The 22536-nt window shown below is 42.4% G+C and overlaps 1 protein-coding gene across 1 annotated transcript in view; it reads left to right on the top strand.

Moving 5' to 3' along the window:
* The first annotated feature begins 2661 nt into the window (after nucleotides 1–2661).
* Nucleotides 2662–22536, top strand: part of HPCAL1 (hippocalcin like 1) — a 99102-nt gene continuing 79227 nt past the window's right edge. The window contains exons 1-2 of the mRNA XM_065400416.1: nucleotides 2662–2934; nucleotides 7822–7867. The gene's annotated coding sequence lies outside the window, so the exon portion shown is untranslated. The remainder of the gene's footprint in view (nucleotides 2935–7821; nucleotides 7868–22536) is intronic.

The raw sequence follows: 22536 nt of genomic DNA, 5'->3' as shown, positions 1-22536 counted from the left end.
AGGCTCTCTGCAGACTTTTCTTTAAAATTCTAGTTTAAGAGCAGGCAGACACCAGTACATCAGTACTCCTTGCCCATTTTCAAGGTCTTCTCTGCAACCATAAAGATTAGAAACATAATTCTTTATTATTATTATTATTATTATTATTATGTTAACTTTTATATTATTTTATATAATTATTATTATATTTTAAGATGAGATTCTGTCGTGAAAAATTATGTTGCACATTCCATGGCTGGGAAATCCACTGGGCTTTCTTTATGGCCCCTCCATATATAGGGCAGCATGGGCATGAGGGCAGAGTTAAAGGTTTTCGAGGTACTTTAACTCTACAATCCCATATTTTACCCTTTCTTTTTTTTTTTTGGTAATTTTTAGGTCCTGTCTTTCAAAAGTTCAAGCTCTTCAAAATATTGTGTGTTCTATTACGTTTTTTCCCAGTATGTTTATTGATGCATATTTACAACCTTAACTCTAGCCTAACAAAGGGCTTGTTTTTTCCTGTGGATGTACTTGATGAATTGTACTGCAGTTAATGCCACCCCTTGCGCTCCCCCCCACCTCCTCAAAAAAAGCCTTTATAGTGCAGCCAAACACACAGTGTATAGCTTTAATAGTTAGCATCCTGGGAAGCAGGGAAGCGCAACAGAAAGAGGATAAAAAGAGGAAGGGAAGGATAAACTTCCTGAACAATGAACATATAATGATATAATTGTGTTAATCTTATTGGAAAGAGTTTAGCATTAAAAGAGGAAATGGGGTAAATATAACTGGCACTATTCCATCCCATACTGCCTTTATCTCTTTTTACTCTAAGCCAATAGTTTGTGCCCAGTCAGGCCAAACAGTATGTGGCATTTGTCAATCCCCTCTTCAATTCAGGAAGGAAAAAAATAGCTATGTGAAATAAATTAATTTCATGATGACACTTGAAGGCCTGCAAAATTAGATTTAATATGCTTAGTCATAGTGGAGAATTAGACTTTCCATGCTTCTTTCTTTCTCTTGTAAACAGAGTCTGTGTGGGTCTAGTACAGTTTGTGATCTTATTGCTTAAATGTTGGGATCAATCACATGATAACTTGAAATTAACATTCTTTTTGGAGTAGATAAGTAAAGTTAGCTTAGCAAATTTTTAACAGTAAGGGTAATTCACAATCGGAACAACTTAATGAGGGTTGTGTGGTTTCTCCATCACTGGCAATTTTTAAATCACAATTGGAAGTTTATCTAAAAGATATGCTCAAGTTCAATCAGGAATGAATTAAGGAAAGTCCTGTGGCCTGTGTTATACAGGAGGTCAGACTCACTAGATGGTCACAATTGTCCCTCCTGGCGTTATCTATGAATATTGGCTTAGCACTTCTTTGCTGATGTAGTACTGAGGAAGTCGTCTTACCCATAGTTTGTTAAAACTTACTTAAATTTGTACTGCTGCTTAACGTGATCTATTATTGTTTTCTATAGAACCCAAGATCATGCTGGATGTTTACAAGGTCCCTGCTTGTGTAAAATGGGCTGGAAGTTTCAAATATACATTAGGAACTAAATTGGTCACCGAAGATGCCTAGACAGCAAGCTTCTGCAAAAGGGGACATTGTAGTGCGTTTGCCCTCAGTGGGAAATTATTGACCAATTTATAAAAAGCATCCATTAGTAAGAAGTACTCAAGTCAAGTACCTAATGTAACATAAAAGTGCAATTTCAGCCTTACTATGGGGGGCCAAAACTCCATTAAAGTCAATAGAGTTGCATCTGCATGTACTAAAATGAATCTGGCCCAAATTAGGCCCTTCTGTAGAAGTCTTGAATATTTTTATTCTTTGTACCAACTTTGTTCTCTAACTCTTTTCTTGTGAATTTGGCAAGGATAATTAATTTTTGGTTTTGTTTTTATTGCGGCAATGCATTAAGGTAGTGTCAATCAAGGCTCCATTGCACTAGGCAGACTTCTGGCAGTTTTTATAGTGTCTGTTAAGCCCTTGAGGAAAAAAATGTCCAATAAACAAACTTTCGGTGATGCTGTGAATCTGGCTGTTTGGAGATGAACAGTAACTATTCATTTTGAGGGTTGTCAGCCACCATTTAGAGTCAAGCTTGTCAGATGTACATAAGCTGTAAAAATATTTCTGTATCCTAAACAAAACCGACATAACACACACACGGGTACAATGTACCATGTCAATGTATCTTGGATTATTTCTTTAAAATTCCAGTTTAAGAGCGGGGGATATACTAGATGATCTAATAGATATTGTCTGACTAGTATGATCCTGTATCTGTCTATGGAATGGATGAAGGAAGAGGCTTCTGCCTGTGCAGTAATATATAAGTGCAACTGCACATTAAATCATTAGGCATTGTCAATTTAAAAAAAAAATCAGAGGAGTAGGATTCCAACTTTATGTAGAGAAGACTCTAAAAGGGGAAGCTGTGTTTTGAGAGCTTGTGTAAGCACCCAGTGAATAGCATATAGTAGCATATTTTCAGGATCTGCTAATTTGTAGTTTGCTGCCTCTGGCTTGTTTCACTTTTCGCTTACTGGAGTGAGACCTTACAGTGCCAAAACCGTGTTCTTTTTTTTTTTTTTTAAACTTGCTTTTGCTGGTGATTTAGCATCACACTTTCTTTCTCTGGCTTTCCACTTGCAGGGAGATGAGCCTGCCTGCGTTCAGCTTCACCGCTGCAGATTAAACTTCTCAAACACTGTCCGTTTTGCTTAGTAAGCAGGTGGCGGGTGCCTGTAATACTGAGGCACACTTCATGTTGCAAAGGTTAATGATGGAATGCTTCGTATGCAGATGACAGAAGGAGAAAAACTGAAGATGAGGAGTTGGCCATTGATGGACACATCTGTGTTCTAACTGAAAACAGACTATTCTAAAGCGTGAGAAAACAAAGTAGCCTGGGAATCTGTCCTTTTATTCAGTGGATGTAAGTGGTTTTCCAAATTAACCAACAAAATCTATAGGGAATAGGGTGACCAGATGGTAACTTGAAAATATCGGGACTGCCTTCAGCAGCAATTCGGCAGAGGGTCCTTCAGTCGCTGACGGTCTTCGGTGGCATTTTGGCGGCGGGTAATAAACCTTGCCGCCAAAGACAGAAGTACCTGCCGCCGAAATGTCGCCGAAGACCGTCAGCGACTGAAGGACCCTCTGCCGAATTGCTGCCGAAGACCCTCCTGGATAGATCTTTCGTAGCCCAGTGGTTAGGCCATTAGCCTGGGACTCACGAGACCAGGATTCAGTTGCTTGCTTCACCGCAGACTTCCTGTGTGATCTTGGGCAAGTCACTTGGTGTCTCTGTGCCTCAGTTCCACATCTGTAAAGTGGGATAATAGTACCTCCCAGGGGAGCTGAGCAGATAAATACACTAGGAAGCCTCAGATGTTCCAATACTATGGTAATCAGGGCCTCAATAGATAGAAAATGTGGCATGTTACTGTCCAAAGCAGAGGAAGGAAGGATTAACAGCTCCAGCTGCTCAGCCCCTCCATGTAGTACTGGCTCTGCTGATGCGTGTGTGTGGTGGAGGGGCTGCAGAAGAGCTGTGGAGTATTAACTGCTCTTTATGACATCATCATTGGGTTCGGGCACATTTCTGAATGGAAATGGACTTGGGGTGAAAGCTCTTGAGCAGGGTAGGGCAAACTGGCCACATCTTATCGCTTCTCCCTCTTCTACCCCCAGACCCTCCCCCCCCAAATTGGTAGAACTTGGGGGGGGGGGAGGGAGACCCTGAGTGAGACTTTGGCTTCTCAGCTCCTCTGAGGTTTTACATGTAGGGTTAGCATGTCACCATTTATTGCAGGGAGCATGAATCTCTTTCCTGACTGCTTGATGCTGACCTTGTGAATTACACCTGCATGCTCACGTGGCCATATTGCCCAATAGGTCCATGAGAGATTGTGGATGTAGCAATTTTAAGGACACTCTTTTAAAGAGGAGAGTTGGGCCAGCAGAGGGATCCAAAGGAGTAGGTGGCTGGCCAGCATGTATTGGACAGATGCAGTGTGTCATCTGGCCTAGGGGAGGAGCGTGAGTGTAGTGTAAATGCTTGTGTGCACAAGAGTGGAGTAGTGAGGGGGGAGAGAGAGAGGCTAAAGGAGCTGTAGAACTGGCCAAGCAAAGCGCCCTGTTAAAAAAGAAAAGGTTGTCGCATGGTGGGAGAGTTGCAGCCCTTGGATATCTGGGGTGTTCCTGACATGACCACAAAAATAGAGACGGGAGTGCATAGTTCTCAAGGCTTAGAGTACTTGTTTGCATTCAAAAAGAGCTACATATGGGATGAGCAGTAAGTGAGCAAGCTCTGCTAGATGAGAACATAGACACAGCCTCCGCTCTATAATGAAGAAAGCTTGCTGGCATGCACAGCACTTCTGAAAGATGAGGTAGTGAGAAACTTGACTGCAAAGGTAGCATTAATAACAATACCGATTTGCCCTAATGCTGTTTGACTGTTAAAGCTGAACTTTCAAGACATGAGTAGGTGTCTTCTTAATGCCTACTACTCCTATTGATTTGAGAATATTATCAGCAAAGGGGAAACGAATGGGCATTGGAGCAGTGCAGGGTGAAGCAGTAGCTGTTAATGAGGAAAAAAGAGCTGAGTTCATTTCCAGCTCCTTCATCATTTTGAGAGGAATGTTCTATAAGAATAATGGCCACATGGATGGAGCAGCTTCAGAGTACACAATAAAATGCTGCAGGTAACAGGAGTGAGTGAGCACAATCTCTCGCAAATCCTAGTACCTTACAAAGGGATGCTTAACCTCCTGTATAGACACAACAGAATTAAAGTGCAAATATACATTGTGCTTAACCCTGGCTGTGCTGAAAACCCCACATGGCTGTTATGGGGTGTTCAGGGTTATGGATCGTACATATAGAAACTAAGTTCAAATCAGGTCCATATTCAGGACACAGCTCTCCCAAGGCTAGGGCTGTCTGTATAACTCACAAGCAGCAGGCTAGCGGCTTGTGTTCTGGTTTCCTTCTGATAGTTGTCTCTCACTGAGGATAAGAGCTTGCTATTTCTTTATAGTTAAAGGAGTTACTCTTTCAGCTCAAGTGGTAGGGACTTGGACTTTTAATGTTGAAGACCTTGGATTCTGTCTTTGCTGGGGTGTGTGTGTGTGTGTGTGTGTGTGAAAGATAGGATTACTAGTTAATAAGCGTTTTAGAATTTAAAGGGATCATTTGGATATATTCAGGTTGAGTAATGTGTGTGACTTGGGTTGCATTCCACCAGCTCTATATAGTAAAGTGTGGTAGGAACTACATCAAGGGGTCATTCATCATGTTACTTTCTTCTTTCCTTCAGTCTGTCAGTACAGCCTCTTATTAGGGATAACCCTAAAAATGATTCTGTAGAACCACCAGACTGGTAACTTGACACTAGTATTGAGGCAAATGGTAGATTACTAGTCCAACAACCCTTTCTTGTCCAGCCTCCAAAAATTGATTTATCTTCCTTTAATTCTGCCTAGTAACTAAATTTCTGCCATAAGCTGCTTCTGCTAGTTCAGTTATACCTCCCTTTTCATTGACAATAGATTTAATGGTTCATGCTAAATATACAGACTAACTTCTGCAGCCCAGCTAAACTAGGCTCTTTAGGATTGGAGCCAGGACTTATGATTTTAGGTAACAATGTCCAGTACTTCTCCTGAAGACCCTTTAAAATGGGGGGGAAAATACACACACACACACACACACACACACACACACACACACCATATATAAAAATGATTGTGTATATTCTAATCCAGGAGGAGGAAATAGCTTTTAATTCGAAGTTACTAATTAAGTGATCAAATACAGTACTCTGTAACTTACACTGTTACAGTAAGTGGGGGAGGAAGGATAGTTCTATGGCAAAAGCACATGACTAAGTCAGATGAGCTGTTTTGGTTTCCTCCTCTGCCACTGACTTTGTGTCTTTGGGAAAGTAATTTAAGGCCTGATTTAACTCCCACTTGAAGTCATTCCATTGAGTTTAGTGGGGGCTGGATTTGGTTTATAGACTCACCTGACCCTCAAATTTTCTTATCTGAAAAATGGGAATACTTGCTCCCAGAGGGATGTTGAAGCTAAATTAATTATCTAAGGGTTTTATTCCGCCACCCCTCGTGGTATCTGAGCACCTTCCATGTAAAATCAATAGTAATAGTAAACTTCCTAGTGGACTTCCTAGAGTCTTTTGACACTTCTTTTTCTGGGTTAAAAACTCTGTATTAATGTTTGTAAAGAGCTTTAGGATCCTTGACTGGCAGGCCCTGCAGAGATCCAAAGTAGTAGTATTCTCTGTTCTGTTGAAGTAAGATAATGGACTGTAAGAGAAGCCATTTCTAATCTTTTATAACATTATTAATGGCTCCAGAAAACTAAACTGGTGTCCATGTAGTTCGGTTGCCTTTCTCCTATTCCTAGATCTGGACAAATTATAATATTTGGAGGTTCAAGACCAATGCTTGCATGTTGGGATTTTTCTTTAAGCTAAAATTGACTTGTTCTTTCTGAAGAACATATGACAGTATCAAGCAGGGAGGATTGTGTAAGTGGACTTTGAAGGCCAGTAGAATTGATTTTTGTTCATGCACAATAAGAGAAATCTACATACTGATCAATTCCCTAACAGTTTTCTGTATTTCAGGACAAATAGAATGTACATTTAGGCTGTAAAGTCTCATAGCTCTATGCCTGGGTGGGGAACCTTTTTTCTATCAGAGACCACTGACCCACAAAAAAAATCAGTTGCGGGCCTCACAGCTCCGTGGGTGGGGGTGGGGCTGTGGGGTGGCTCGGGGCTTCCCTTAGGCTACAGGGTGAGAGGGGACTCCAGGCTAGGGCCAAGTGGTTTGGAGTGAGGGAGCAGGCTCAGGTCTAGGACAGGGGGTTGGGATGCAGGGTTTGGGCTCCGGGAGGGGGCTCAGGGCTGGGGTAGGAGGTGGGAGTGCGGGGTGCAGGCTCTGGGAGGGTGTTTGGGTGCAGGAGGGAGTTCCGATCTGGGGCAGGGGGTTGGGGTTGTGGGGTCTGGGAGGGAGTTAGGGTGTGGGAGGGGTTCGGACCTAGGTCAGGGGGTTTGGGGTGCAGGCTCCGGCCAGGGGACGCTTACCTCTGGTAGCTCCCGGTCGGTGGTGCAGCGGGGCTAAGACAGGCTACCTGCCTCCCAGGGCTCCGCGCTGCTCCCAGAAGTGGCCACCATGTCCAGCCCCTAGGCGGTGGGTCCAGGGGGCTCTGCTTGGTGCACGCAGGCACCGCCCCCACAGTTCCCATCCCGTTGGCCGTGTTTCCTGGCCAATGGGAGCTGCAGAGTCAGCACTGGCAGTGGGGGGCAGTGCACAAAACTTCCCTGATGGCTCCTCTGCCTAGGGGCCATAGGGACATGCCAGCCCCTTCTGGGAGCTGCGCTGAGCCGACCAAATTTTTAACAGTCTGGCAACCCCAGCTGTCCCTTGCAGCAGGGTGAGCCGGCACTCGTGGCTCCAGTCCCAAGAGGTGAGGGGCGGGGGGCCGAGGCTCGGGATTTCTGGCCCACGGCGCCGAGACTTGTTGCAGGCCGGCTGAAATGAAGCAGTGGGCCAAATCCAGCCCACGGGCTGTAGGTTCCCCACCCCCGCTCTATGAATTTGGAGTGACTACTGAATAATACTCAGAATTTTCACACTAAGGGCCAGATTTTGATCTGTTACATTTGTGCAGCCCTGTTGACCCAAGAGATGTGCACAGGAAGGCCACAAACAAGATTTGTCCCAAAGACTGTAACTTAGGGGAAAACTCTAGGTACATTATGTATGTCTTATGCTTTTTCTTTCAGGCAAGTGAATGCATCTGAATTGCTCTGAGGAGATTCAAGATAAGAGGTAAGGGTTGTTGTTTCTCCCTCCCCTCCTCCCCCCCAGCTTCTGCCCCATTCAAGGCACCCAATGATATGAAAGAACAGAAAATGTAAGCCTCAAAACTTGGCTTGCGGCAAGTGTTAATCCTCTGCATTGAGCCAAATTTGGGGTCACACTTATGGTCAGGATGCTTTAATTGTTGAACTGAAGGACAAGTCTGGTCTTTACATCAATGTTAAAAACTTTTATCTTCACACCAGAATGAATTTCCTGAGAATTCAGTAATTAAGTTTTATCTTTTTAAGCTAATTTATCTCCAGTGGGGGAAATTTGTACAAATTAGATTGTATTCAGAGCTAATAGTCTATGCTGCCCCATGAGGGCAAAGTCCTCCTTTCCATTTCAAAGGACGACTTCCTTGAGAACATAACTAACCTATTTAAATTGAATAGAATGGAATTTTAAAGTTTGGAATAACTCACTTTTGCCTCTGATTAATGCGACTTGTGTCTTCATAGCATACTCATGTATGCCATACGTCTCTATGTAGTTAAAATTAGGTAAACGAAACATTAAAATACTCAGCAAATGGGAAAAGGTAAGTAAGGTTCCTACAGAAATATTAATGTGACCACATTATGCATATGCAAGAGCCAGCTCTTAAACTGGTGTGATTCAGTGTAGCTACCAGTTGCGGATCTGGTCAGTAGTATTCTCTTACTGTTCCTGGATAAATGTGTAGTTATTGCTACTGCATTTCCCCTTTCAATGCTACATTTTTCCCAATAAGATTAACACAATTATATCATTACACATTAATTGCTCAGGAAGTTTATCCTTTAGTTTCATTTCCCCAGTGCACAGGATACAAGCTATTAAAGCGATCGTGTGTTCAGATTAAAAGGCCTGGGGCATTCAACCTCAGTTAATTTTCTGGACCACCTCCCCTTCTGTAAAATAAATATCTTTTTCATTACAGAAGATCCCAGTGTATTTCACGACTGTCCACACGCAGCACAACTGAAATGCAGCCACCTCTTTTGCACAGCATGCTGCACAATATTTTGTGTCTCCATGTTGGAGGGGGTGAATTTCTGCCAAGAACCCCTACTCTTACTAAAAAAGAGCCATTAAATTTGTCCATGCAGAACAGACAGGACATCAATTAAATTATTTTACAAAGACATCCCCCCCCACACACACACATAGTGCATGACACCCTAATTTCTTACATAGGACAAAGGATTGAGTCAAGCCTGCTAGGATTTGAATTTGTGGCTTAAGTCTAAGTAGACATCTCCTATGGCTAACACCATAACCTTTATGGATATGTGTGTAGTTGAAGCAGCAAACCCCTCTTCTCCCAACTCCCCTATGTGGGCACAGTTATATCAATATAGAAGTGCTTATACCAATATAGCTTATTCTGGTTTGGGAACTGTAGTACCAGTATAAAGCACTTTTTATACCGGTATTACTGTGTCCATACTAGGGCTTTTACTGGACTAACTATATCAGCAAAAAGTCACACCCCTCACTGACATAATTACACTGTTACAGCTTTCAGTATAGACCAGCCCTTGGGCTCCTAAGTCACTGAGGTGCTTTTGAAAATGTTAATTTTTCCTGTTCTTTATTTAGGATTTTCACAAGCTACAGGATATAGGAAAAACATGGCAGGTGAAATATATTGTAAGCCCCCGAAAGTTTGTGGGGGGTCTCAGAGACATAAGTAGTACCTGAAATTACTTTATTCAGTTTGGAAAAAAGTTCAAATTTTGAGTTGGTGGTGTCCTAAAGCAATAGTAACTCACCACATTGAAGTGTGCAATGTATATGTTGTATAGCCTAAACAGTAATATATTAAGATGAATGTTTGAATAGGAAAAAAATTATGGTCCCAATTCAGGGAAGTACTTAATCATGTGCTTATGTGCTTCCCAGATTGTTCAATCAGGGCCTATGCCATAGCACCCAATCTACTTAACCATATGCCTGTCGTTAAGCAAATGAGTAGTCCCACTGGGACTCTTTATACACTTAAAGTTAGTCATGTGGTTAAAATGTGTGCTGAATTGGGGCCTATGTGAGCAGAACAGCTCAATTAACATTGGTATAGGAACCTTTCCTTCTGTATTTCTCGACTTTAAAGCCTTCTATTGTGCAGTGTTAATAGTCGTGCATTTGTGCAGCTTTGTATTCGAATTTTACTGATGCGCTCTCTGTGCAAAGTTTGACTAACGAAGTTCTACCTTTGTGTATTTTTTTCAGAATAAAATAAAATACATCTGCATACTGCTAACTGTAACCTTATAATTTGGTTTGACATACCAGTAAATATCCAGTTAATGAGTACTGAGTTAATAAAATACATTCCAAATGATGCATATGTAATCTTGCAGCTAGAAGTTTTTCAATCCCTACTTTAAACTCTTTTCAATTTCAATTTTTGTGTTGGCGAATAGCTTTCTGAATAAAACTGACCGTTTTAGAACTGTAATTTAATTGGCATTTATGGGGTGAACAATCTGTCATTACATGATGCTGCAGGTGTTCTTACAGGGTTTTCACAAGGTTTAATTGTGTTAGCGTGATACACCTCCAGAAATGGATTTGTGATGCTCGAAACATGACACACTTAATGTTTTAAAATTGGGGCCCTTCTGGTTTAATTTATGATTGTTTTTAGAGTCTGGTTTTCCATGTGACTTGAGGTTTCACAGAGGCACGATATCCGGTATAAACAGGAATTCAATGAGACTCTGTCATGTGCCCTGCCTATATTTACAACCTGTGTGTGTAAGGTGTGATGGCTTATTTTGGTGTAATAATGTTTGCATGTCATTCATGCAAATGTCTCACAATGCACAGACATTGCAATGGTCGCTAGATATGATGGGGTTGGGGGATGGGGGGTTAATAGACTAGGAGATGCATAGGGAACTGGTAACCACCAGTGTAGGAAACCAACAGCTGCTGTTGATAGTGTCGATAAGGTGAGTATCAAGCTGTTTTGGGGGGTTTTTTTTGGGGGGGGGTGGTTAAGGATTGGTGAGCTGCATAGCTGGTGCAGAAGATCAACCTCGAACAGAGTAGATTGGGTTGGGGTCTGAGAGGAGGCCAAAACTGAGAGGAGGCAGATCAGTGGCAGCAAGTGAAGGTATTGGGAGAATGAGATCAGAGATCAGATATATTATAGATTGAGGGGCATAGCCGCGAAGGGTTTTGAAATCCAGGAGACAGAATTTGGGAGATTTCTATGGATGAGGTGTGGGGAAAGCTGTCGTGTGTATTCTTGTTGGTGAGCATATTTGCAGCGTTATTCTGAATAGACTGGAGACTTGGTGAGAGTGATTCTCAGAGGTGGTAGAGGAAGGAATTGCTATAATCTGCATGAATGAGTGGCTGAGAGAGGACAGGGGCATGAGGCAGTGGTGTGCATACACTGTTGTGGAGGTGGTAATGGGCAGATCTAATACTGTGTGGTCTGAAGGACAAAACACTGCAAATATCACAGAAAGCAATTTTTTTCTGGCAGGTAAATGGGCTGCTTGGTTTAACCAGTCTTTTCCAGTTCCACAGTGTATGGAGAAAGATCTCCGGTTCAGCACTGAAACCTACAGCCAGTTCTTGAATTCAGAATGATAGAACTAGAAGTCTAAAAGCGGTTGCAGAATCCAGAGCAAGAGAGATTTATCCGGGCAATAAACCGACTTTCCTAAACACTTTAATCAAAAACTGAGCTGTCCTTATCTTAAAGGGATGTTAAAGATGCCCCTATATCTTGAAAACTCTACCAAATGGAAGGGTGTATGAGGTATTAGGTTGACTTCTTACCCATGAAATATCACAGGACTGACAGCAATAGTAATGGAAATAAAACCCTTTATCTACAGCCCAGGAAATGGTAGGGCAGGTACCCTGGTTGTATTGGAATTATCTCGAATTGCAGTCAGTGCTCCTGAGTCTGGGTGTTTTGGGAAGTTGTGTGGAATTTTTTTGCACTCAAACACCCGGTTTCATTAAAAACTGGCCATTGCCCATCCAGCTACTCCTGCTGGATAGCTCCTCTTATATTAAGTCGTCTTTTTACCCATCTCCTCCTGGCCTGCAGTACAACTTGTTCCCCCTCTCCGCACAGCCCCTATTCTTTCTCTGCCTCTGCTCGTTCTCCTCCCTCACATCTGTCTTTGTACCCCAACTCCCAGCCACACTGTAGCTATATATTCCCCTAGTGTGATGGAATCAGAAAGGAGGAGGCAGCAGAAAAGCAAATAATTTGGACTGTGCTAAAGCATAAAGTGGGGGAAAAGGTGGGACCTGTAGAAGGGGAGTGCCATTTAACCTTCCCAGTAGTTGCATGGCCCTGAGTGTGCCCTGAACCCTAATATGCCTGTTTGGCAGCCCAAACCCTCCTGAGTGTTTCTGAACTCTTATTCCCTACAAACATAGTTCCCTAGCTTGAGGATTAAATCCTGGTCACCCTATGCAGTGCAACCTCTGATTCTTCCTAATTTTCCTCCTCCTTGATTTGGGATTGTGGGGAACTTCTGGAGATGAGAAGGTAATATAGTTCCTTGCCCATTCAGTCCATGACCTCTGAGTCTGCAGTAGTTAACATGGTCCCTTGTTCACTGACAGCTAGATTAATTTATGCCTGCTTTCTCCCAAAGCCCTAAAAGGTGGTGGACCCAGAGCAGCTCTTTTAATGCTACCCACTCATTCCCTGTCATGAACAGTTTTTCACCTTTACTTTACTTTGTGGTAATGCTAGAACAAAGATAATTATCTCTTCTTCTTGCCAGATTTCCCCCCCTATTTTGGGGTTCCCATTGTGATACTCAGTTGGCAAACTCCATTCTTCAGTAGTTGCAGTTTGTGGTGTCTCTTTCCCTTTGATTTCTCTTAGCTCAGACCCCAGCTCAAGTCAGCCAGACGACTGGCTTAGGTGTATAAGGCTGTCTGCACTACAGCTTATGTCTGCAGAATTTGTTGCTTGGGGGTGAGAATAAACCATCCCCTGAACGACATAAATTACACCGACATAAGCACCATGTGGACAGTGCTGTCGGTGGGAGAGCTGCTCCCGCTGACATCGCTTCTGCCGCTCATAGAGATGGTTTTATTATGCCTATGGGAGAGCTCTCTCCCTTCAGCATAGAGCATCTTCACCAGATACGCTGCAGTGGTGCAGGTACAGCGGTGCAACTGCGTCACTGCAGTGCTGTACGTGTAGACCTGCCCTAAGGCGCCGCCGTCCTCCTCCATGTGGCAATGCAGCTTGTGCTACATTTTTGCCTTTCAGCTGATAAAAAGGTAAAGAATATACCACAAATTTTTGTAAAAGAAAATTCCATTGACTTTCAATTTTGGCATTTATCTCTCGCCGCCTTTTGGTAGGAACTACAAGAGCTGGATGTCCAACATGGATAAATTAAGTACTGAAAGCCTAGCATAAACAAGTGGATCACACTACCATTGAAGTGAAGAATATTGCCTAAGAGAGTAATGTGTATAGATAAACCTTAACTATAACAGACCTGGCCATCTGCTAATTACAAAGTAATTAGGCCAATTTAATCTTATATTGGGACCATTCCTGTCTTATATTACTAAATGAAGAATGTATTTTTACTCATATTTCTGCTCTTCTTCCCGTACCCAGCTTCTTTCCTTCCCTTCATTCTTCTTGCTCTTTTTTGTCTTTCTCATTTCTTCATGTTCATTGTATAATTCAGTTTTGCTAATATTTTCACTATTGAAGTTTTTCCGTATTGTACTTAATATTTATCACATTTTTGCATGTTTCCTTGAATAATTCAAGAATTATTTTTTTAATTAGGATGGATGTGCAACACCCCAGGTATGCTTCATATTTTTCACTTTAACGAAGGGACTTGCAGTATCAACTCCTGGAAACTTCTTGATCTTTCCAATGCTGAAAAAGCTCTAAAAATTTACAGTTTATTCAGTGAGTGTTTTAAAGATAACTGCACTAACTCAGAGACAACCTTGCTTGAAAATGTAAATATATCAATAGTATTGCTGAAAAATTAATTATGGACTAATATTTCAGAAGTGAAAGGAGATACTGAGCTTGGCATTCTCTAACAGCAGTGCTTTTCTTCTCCACATACTGAACCTACTACACACACCTTCCTCCTTCCAAATTTTGCATGAATGTTGGTATAGTATAAGAAACAAAAAAGAATTGTATCCTACTGCAAGTATCTCATGTTGATTCACTGCTATACAAATGTTCATCCTTTAATAGTGTGGGATTACAAAGCATTATCATCCTCAGATTGACTCAGGTAGTGCTATTTTTATTTAATCTGTATTAAGGTATCATTGTGCATCTTTGGTCTTGCAGCATAGAGGTAATACGATTTACTATTTTTATAAAAATCAGTATGGCTGTATAAATCCTGTCAGTACCAAGAACTGAAAAGATTAGTCATGAGCTCACTCTTTTCCCTTCAGTAGTGAGTAGCTAAACTTTAGGTTGTTATGGAAAACAAAAAACCGTATTGGCCAGTTTTGGAACAAAATAGTCATACTTGGCTTGTGGTACAGCATTTCCTCATCACTATGTATGATGGTGCATGGAAACACAGGACGCAATCTTGCAACACTTAAATGCTCACAGATAGCCTCATTGATTTTAATGGGGCTACTTGTGTGAGTAAAGATTGCTCACATGAGGTAAGGTGGTAGCATCAGGTCCCATACTCGGAATCGTATTATCCTTGCAGAGATGATCAGCTAAAACTGATCAGCTGCAACAGTTTCTGTTTGGGGTTTTTTTCCTTTTAAAAATGTGGATGTGTAGAGAAGGAAGGACTATAATGGAATGAGACACATTCAGACTATATTAATACATGGCCGTATTATCCAGTTATCTGGGCAACCACACCCACGAAAGCTTATACCCAAATAAATCTGTTAGTCTTTAAGGGGCCACTGGACTCCTTTGTTGTTTTTGTGGATACAGACTAACACGGCTACCCCCTGATATTTAACTCCTAGAACTGTATCTAGTAGAGGTTTTATGCATCTGTATGTTTATGGAGTTGCCTGACTAATTCAGACAAACAAGTCTTGACTCTGATTAGTCAAAATATAAAATGAGGTGCATGTTTAAGGAGCAGATCAAATCACAGTGAAGTCCTTGGAGTCTTTCCTTTGACTACAGTGGGTTTGGATCAGGTTCTAAATTTCTTGATAACCTCCATCATGTTTGTCACTGTTATCACTATATAATAGCTTGTATCCCGAGAAAAAGAAATGCATGCCCATGCCCGGTAGCTGAGGTCAATCCTGCTTGGGGAAATACAGTAAGAGCTGTCTTACAAATAGTATGTCAGATTGACTTTGATGGCCTGACAATATTCCTATGGGCAGAACTGACCGTTGACTTTCATAATTTCTTGATGTGGCTGACCTATCACATGAAAAAATATAGAACTTTCAGATTTCAAAAGAAAATAATTGTTGTCATTAATGCAAAGGAAAGGAAACTAAAGAAACCTGGACAGAGGTTATGTATGAACTGTGGCTGAGTTTTTTAGATTTAGGCAATTTAAAGCTAGTTACCAAAAATAAATAAATTTAAATCCTCCCTCCCCCTTTTATTTGTGTTTATAAAAAAAAAAAAGTTGCTTATTTTGAAAATGGGCTCAGTAAAGTCAACAGGAGCTGCTGGAATATAACCTTAACATAAGAATAGCAGTACCAGCAGTGGCCTGTCGGGTCCAATATCCCGTCTTCCGAGATTAGCCAATGCCAGATGCATCAGAGGGACCACACTTTGGAAAATCAGGCCACATTTGTTTGAAAGATTGGACTGAACAATTTCCTTGAAAGCCATTAATACTAGAGCTGGTGGAAAATTTTCCATCCGTGAACACAGATTCATCTAAATGGAAATGCTCTGCAGTTTCCTGCCAGCTTGTCATTTGGTGGCATGCTGGGGAGCCAAGAGCCTGGAAGCCCAGGCTCCCCGTTTCCTAGGTTCCTCTAAAGCTCGCTTGATGGGGTGCTGTAGAGCAGGGCTTCCAAGCTCTTGCGGGGCCTCAGCAGCCTGGTTCCCTAAGGCTTCCAGGGTCCGCAGCTCTGGATGCAGCCTGCCATGTGGGCGGCCCCTGAATTGAGGACCCCAGGGCTTTCAGGGTTTGTGACTTCAGGGCAGCCTGCCAGGTGGACTGCCCTGGAGTCGTGGACTCCCAGGGCTTTCCCATTTTGGAAAATTCCAAAATTTGAAGTGGGTGTGTTTGAAATAGGAATGAAACCAAATTTTGAAATATTAAAATCCTCCATGAAATAGAATTCCCTTTCTCCACTCAACTCTCATCAGAATTGCTGGCCAAAATTTCTAACCTTGCATGCCTGAATTTAGGCACCTAAAATGTATATTTAGGCACCTAACTTTCAATATACAAGTTGGAAAATTTTGTTCGCTAGGTTTAATGGCTTTAAGCGAACATGATTCGGTCAAATTTGGCCCACAGTTTGTTGTTTGTTTGTAAATGCAAGAATTTACAAAGCCTCATGCCATTCAAAATGTTTACCTCTTATTACTACTTTTTGTCTTCTGTTCTTAATAATCTAAAGTGGGAGTAGAAACATCAGAATGGAATCTTTTCAACTCTTTCTTTAATAACCAGGAACTCTAAATGACAGTAGCCATCTGGATAAGCTTTGCATTTAGTTTGATTTCATAGCACAAATTCCACTTTAGGCAGTTTAAATTATTATAGTCATAGGGGTTGAAGCACTCCAGAGCCAGAGGTCAGTCTGTGAAATAGAATGGTTCCATTATACAGCGTTTCTTGATAATAAAATCAATAGATTATGAAGATGCAGTAATGTTACTTTCCATAGTAGTGTTGCAAACAGCTTCCTTTATAAAGCCCTGTTTTAATCCCACTCCCTAATAACCACAAATTGTTGAGCTAGGTGCAGGAATCACTGGATGAAATCTATGGCTTTTGTTATGCAGGAGGTCAAACTAGAAGATTATAAATTGCCCCTTTTTGCTTTTAAAATCTATGAATAACTGTGAGTTGGAAAGCTTGTTGGATCTGAAAGTTGCCAGACTTGGACTGAAGGCAAAAGGAGATATATCTGCAAGGTTTGAAGAAAAATTATCAGTGTTTTTGAAGTACAGATTGAAAAATATAATTACCCCAATCTGAAACTTTGACCCTTATCTAATAATTCTGCGTCACCCTATAGAAAAGTAAGTCTTGTTTCTACCCCTTTCATACATAGAACTTCAGAGTTACTAATATCAGAGTTACGAACTGACTGGTCAATCACAACCTCATTTGGAACTGGAAGTATGCAATAAGGCAGCAGCGGAGACCCCCCCCCCCAAAAAAAAAGTACAGTACTGTGGTAAACATAAACTACTAAAAAAAATTAAGGGAATGTTTTAAAAAAAAAAAAAAAACATTTGACAAGGTAAGGAAACTGTTTCTGTGCTCTTTTTTTTTTTTTTTAAATAAAGAAAAAGCAGCATTTTTTTCTGCATAGTAAAGTTTCAAAGCTGTATTAAGTCAATGTTCAGTTATAAACTTTTGAAAGAATAACCATAACGTTTCGTTCAGAGTTATGAACAGCTTCCATTCCCAAGGTGTTTGTAACTGCGGTTTTACTGTACTTTCTATAATGTTAAATCGCCTTGAAAACTCATGCACTGATTGTATTTGAAGAAAATAGAGGCTTAATTACAAAGTTAACCATTTTTGTTGATGAGTTATAGGTTTTTCCAGCATCGTATCGAAGAACTGGACTCCAGTTGCTTTATCTCTTCGACTTTAGCCATTGGCTTGCATTTTCTGTACTACCCTTCCCCTCCCCTGAAAACTAAGATTCTTGTTTACATTCATAGCTGTGTCCAAAGGTCCGCTGTCTTTTAACAAGAGGCTCATGTGAGCTCCTGAAGACTTGCTCCAGCTAGTCAGTGGTCATTCAAGGTTGCTGTGCTTTGACAAAACACACATTTCTTTACACTGGATAAGAAAGTGTGCAGTTTGTTCCAGTGGAAAACTTAGAGTCCTTTCTAGTCCTTTCCTTTCTTGCTCATAGTTACTTGAGTTTTGTAAATGATGTGATAGGTAAATATGTTCTTGTCACTTAGCAGCTTAAGGCCTGGTCTGTATTTGAAAGTTGTACCACTAGAACTATTGGGGCTATGGGTATGATTGATAGAACTATTTCAATAAAATAAGTAAATAAAATAATCAATCAGCACAAGCCGTAGTGTTGATTAATTATACTGGTATAAAGGTGCTTTACACCAGTACAGTTGTTTCCCTTTCTGTGAAGGAATAGCTATACTGGTATAAGTACCTTTATACCTGTATAACTGCACGCTGCGGCAGAGTTGTAGGCTACGTCTTCACTACAGGGGGGGGGTCGATTTAAGATAGGCAAATTCAGCTACGCGAATAGCGTAGCTGAATTCGACGTATCGCAGCCGACTTACCCCGCTGTAGGGACGGTGGCAAAATCGACCTCTGTGGCTTCCCGTTGACGGCGCTTACTCCCACCTTCGCTGGTGGAGTAAGAGCGTCGATTCGGGGATCGATTGTCGCATCCCAACGGGACGCGATAATTCGATCCCCGAGAGGTCGATTTCTACCCGCCGATTCAGGCGGGTAGTGTAGACCTAGCCGTAGTGTTTCAGCTATACCAGTATAATTAAAGTGCAGGAGTGAAAGTAACTTAATGGATTTACCAGTGCGCAGGGTGGCCGGGGTCCTGGGCAAGGTGGGGGGGCCGGCTCTGGGTCCCCAGAAGGGGCGGGGCCTTGGGCAGAAGGGGCAGGGCTGGGTGAAGACTTCCCCAGCCAGCCCTTCAGCGCTGCCTGGCCCGCGTCGCCTGGGGCTCCAGCGGTGAGTTAAATGGCCTGGGGCTCTGGCCGCTGGCACGCTAGCGGCAGCAGTGGCCGGGAGCCCCGAGCCCTTTAAATCGCTGCCAGAGCACCAGGGTAGCGGCGGCCAGGAGCCCCAGGACTATGGCGGCGATTTAAAGGGTCAGGAGCTCCAGCTGCTGCCGGGAGCCCCAGGCCCTTTTACATTGCCGGGCCCCGGGGCAGCTGCCCCTCTTGCCCCCCACATCAGCGGCCCTGCTGGTAGTGAGCTGTGTACTGGCTCTTACTGGTGGACCGGCTTACTTTCACCTCTGTTAAAGTGGTGCAGCTTTCTAATATAAACAAGGCCTTAATTGGGTCTTGAAAATCGTTTTGTTTTGTGGAATATTTAAAACCAGTCTGCCCCCTCCTACTTATGGGCAAAACGGGGAAACCTTACAAAGGAAAAACAAAATCCTCTAATATGGATATCCCAGTCCCCTTTCTTATGCCTTGCGTTATATAGGATGAAGCAGTAGCACTGGAAAGTTAAGAACATAAGAATGGCCATACTGGGTCAGACCAAAGGTCCATCCAGCCCAGTATCCTGTCTACCGACAGTGACCAATGCCAGGTGTCCCAGAGGGAGTGAACCTAACAGGTAATGATCAAGTGATCTCTCTCCTGCCGTCCATCGCCACCCTCTGACAAACAGAGGCTAGGGACACCATTCCTTACCCATCCTGGCTAATAGCCATTAATGGACTTAACCTCCATGAATTTATCTAGTTCTCTTTTAAACCCTGTTATAGTCCTAGCCTTCACAACCTCCTCAGGCAAGGAGTTCCACAGGTTGACTGTGCGCTGTGTGAAGAAGAACTTCCTTGTATTTGTTTTAAACCTGCTGCCCATCAATTTCATTTGGTGGCCCCTAGTTTATATTATGGGAACAAGTAAATAACTTTTCCTTATTCACTTTCTCCACACCACTCATGATTTTATATACCTCTATCATATCCCCCCTTAGCCTCTTCTTTTCCAAGCTGAAAAGTCCCAGCCTCTTTAATCTCTCCTCATATGGGACCCATTCCAAACCCCTAATCATTTTAGTTGCCCTTCTCTGAACCTTTTCTAATGCCAGTGTATCTTTTTTGAGATGAGGAGACCACATCTGTACACAGTATTCAAGATGTGGGTGTTCCATGGATTTATATAAAGGCAAGAGGATTAGAATAAGGACCCTATGCAGAGTTCCCACTTTGTTGGAACAAGACACAACACTTGTCCCCACCATGATTAAAACATGAACTGTAGTGTACATGTTCCCAGTCCCTGTTAACGGCCTGGCTTGATATGGACAGGCTCTTGAATGACCAGGTGCAGTACAGGGATTATTATGCATGCTTTGCTTATGCAGAAGATAGACAGGTGCAGCAATTAAATGTCTGAATAAAGCCTAAGATTTACCCTAAAGACAAGCTGAAATCTGAGAGAAGTGGGTTAATGACGAAAATGCTAGCAGGCCCTTGAGTATAATGATGCTGCTGGAGGCTTCCATAAAATCAGGCTTAGTGATGACAGTTATGATACATGGTATTGGGAGAATGAGAAACTGCAGTCATTAAACAGAAATGGGCCTTTAAACTAGTGGCAGCTACCTAAACAGTTTTTACAATAAAATAATTTCCATAGGCTATTATTTTTCAAATTATACAGGGGCCTCTTAGCTTTTTACAAATTGGAAAATGCTCTGTGATTCTGTTGCAGTGCTTTTTACATACCTTCTAAAGGTCAAACTACCAATCTCTCTAGGTTTTAAGGCAGTGTTTTTAGTGAGACAAGAATGAACAGCAACGTTTCCAAATTAGTTCACTGGTCATAATCCCACTTTCTTGAAATGATACCAATACCAAATATTCATGCCTGTACCAAAGTGTATTTCTAATCTGGAACATAATAACTTCTTTTCTTCTTCCATCCCTACTATCCAATATATTAATAGGGTGCTTCAGTGCAGTGGGCTAAGGGTTTTCTACCACTCTGCCCTAAAGAAGATGATCCTGAAGTTTGTCAAAAACTGCTTAATGTCTTTCCCCTTGAATGTCATAATTTCACTTCCATCCTGCAGCCTGGGAACACAGAGTCCACAATGCAACATCTGACCTGCCTCTTATCCCACCTGGAGCCATCCTCCCAGACCTCCTGGGTGGTCAGATGTGTATGTTTCTTCTTCTCTAGTGCCAAAGACCTTTCCCAGGGGCACAGCCAATCCTTGGGAAATGCCTCCGCCAATTAGTTAAAAGGGCATTTCAAGACAGTCAGCCAAATAGGTAATCCTTTCGGGCAATCCGAGGGATTTCTTGGTATCAAGCTGCAGGGTACCTACTCTATTTACATATTCCCACCAAGTAGTGGCATCAGCTGTGCTGAGTGATGCTCTGTGAAAAGATTTGTAACGTGTCCCATCAGAATTGACAATGCACTGAGAAAAGCAACAGAGGGTCCTGTGGCACCTTTAAGACTAACTGTTAGGCCTACTGGCTAGGTCTACACTGCAGCGGGGGTCCGACCTAAGATACGCAACTTCAGCTACGTGAATACCGTAGCTGAAGTTGCGTATTTTAGGTCGGCTTACCTAGCGGTGAGGACGCGGGAAAGTCGACCGCTGCCGCGCTGCCGCCTCCTGCCGAGGTGGATTTCCGGAGTCGACGGCAGAGCGATCAGGGATCGATTTTACCGCGTCTTCACTAGACGCGGTAAGTCGATCCCCGATAGACCGATTGCTACCCGCCGGATCGGCGGGTAGTGAAGACAAAGCCTGAGAGTTGCCTTGTGTCAGGTACTCTAGTGGGAATAGCAGTGACAATTGTATTTAAGGTTGCAGAAGTCTTTTCATTCTAACAATCCTTTTGTCAGCTGGTCACAGCTTTCACCTCTTTTGCTGACTTTTTCAGGCTCTTGCTGAAAGGGGTGTTTTGGGCGTGTGCTTGCTTTTTATGGTATTTGTTTGCTTTAGGCATTCTTGATTACGAGGAGAATGGGGGAAGGGACAAAATACTCTTATTTTTTGAGGGGGAGGAAATTATATTAGAGCTCTACAGTTTGAAATACTTTGCATGTAGAGTGCTGAAATTCATCATGGAAGTAGTCATGTCTATCTTGGGTTTTTATGTATATATCACTAGAGAATCTGAGCGCCTCACAATTGTTAATGCAGTTATTGTCACAACACTCCTATGAGACAGGGAGTGCAGTTATTCCCATTTTACAGATGGGGACCTGAGACACCGAAAAGCTAAAGGTACATCCCTGCTGCAGTTAGGAGATGTAACTCCTAGCTTGGGCAGATGTTCACACTCTAGCTCCACTTGAGCTAGTGCTCTAAAAATAGCAGTGTGGTACTGGCAGCTCAGGTTAGATCCCTATATATGTTTGTAGGATCTTGGATGGGGTTATACTAGGGCAGCTAGCCTAAGCTGCTGCCCATGCCCCTGCAGCCACACTGCTATTTTTAGAGCACTAGCTCAAGTGGAGCTAGAGTGTGAACATCTGCCCAAACTAGGAGTTACATCTCCCAACCCTATATCCTGGTACGATGCCTTAATCACAGACCATCATTTCTCTAGCCAGATAGCTCCAGATTTTTATTTTTATTTTTAAATCCCTAGGAAATTTATATAATCACCACTGAAAGCACATGAAGGTTGTACCATGAAGCCCTCATGCAAATGTCAAAGCCTGATGCATTAGTGCCCCATATTCATCTGAAGCCCTGGTTATCTGAAGGCTTTAGTTGTTCCCTGAGATCTTTGGATTATGAGGGTAGTCATGTATT

Source organism: Emys orbicularis, chromosome 3, assembly GCF_028017835.1.
Source record: "Emys orbicularis isolate rEmyOrb1 chromosome 3, rEmyOrb1.hap1, whole genome shotgun sequence".
In the NCBI taxonomy this organism is placed as follows: Eukaryota; Metazoa; Chordata; order Testudines; family Emydidae; genus Emys; species Emys orbicularis.
The sequence above is the reverse complement of the archived record's forward strand: the minus strand, read 5'-3'. Positions and strand labels throughout refer to the sequence as shown.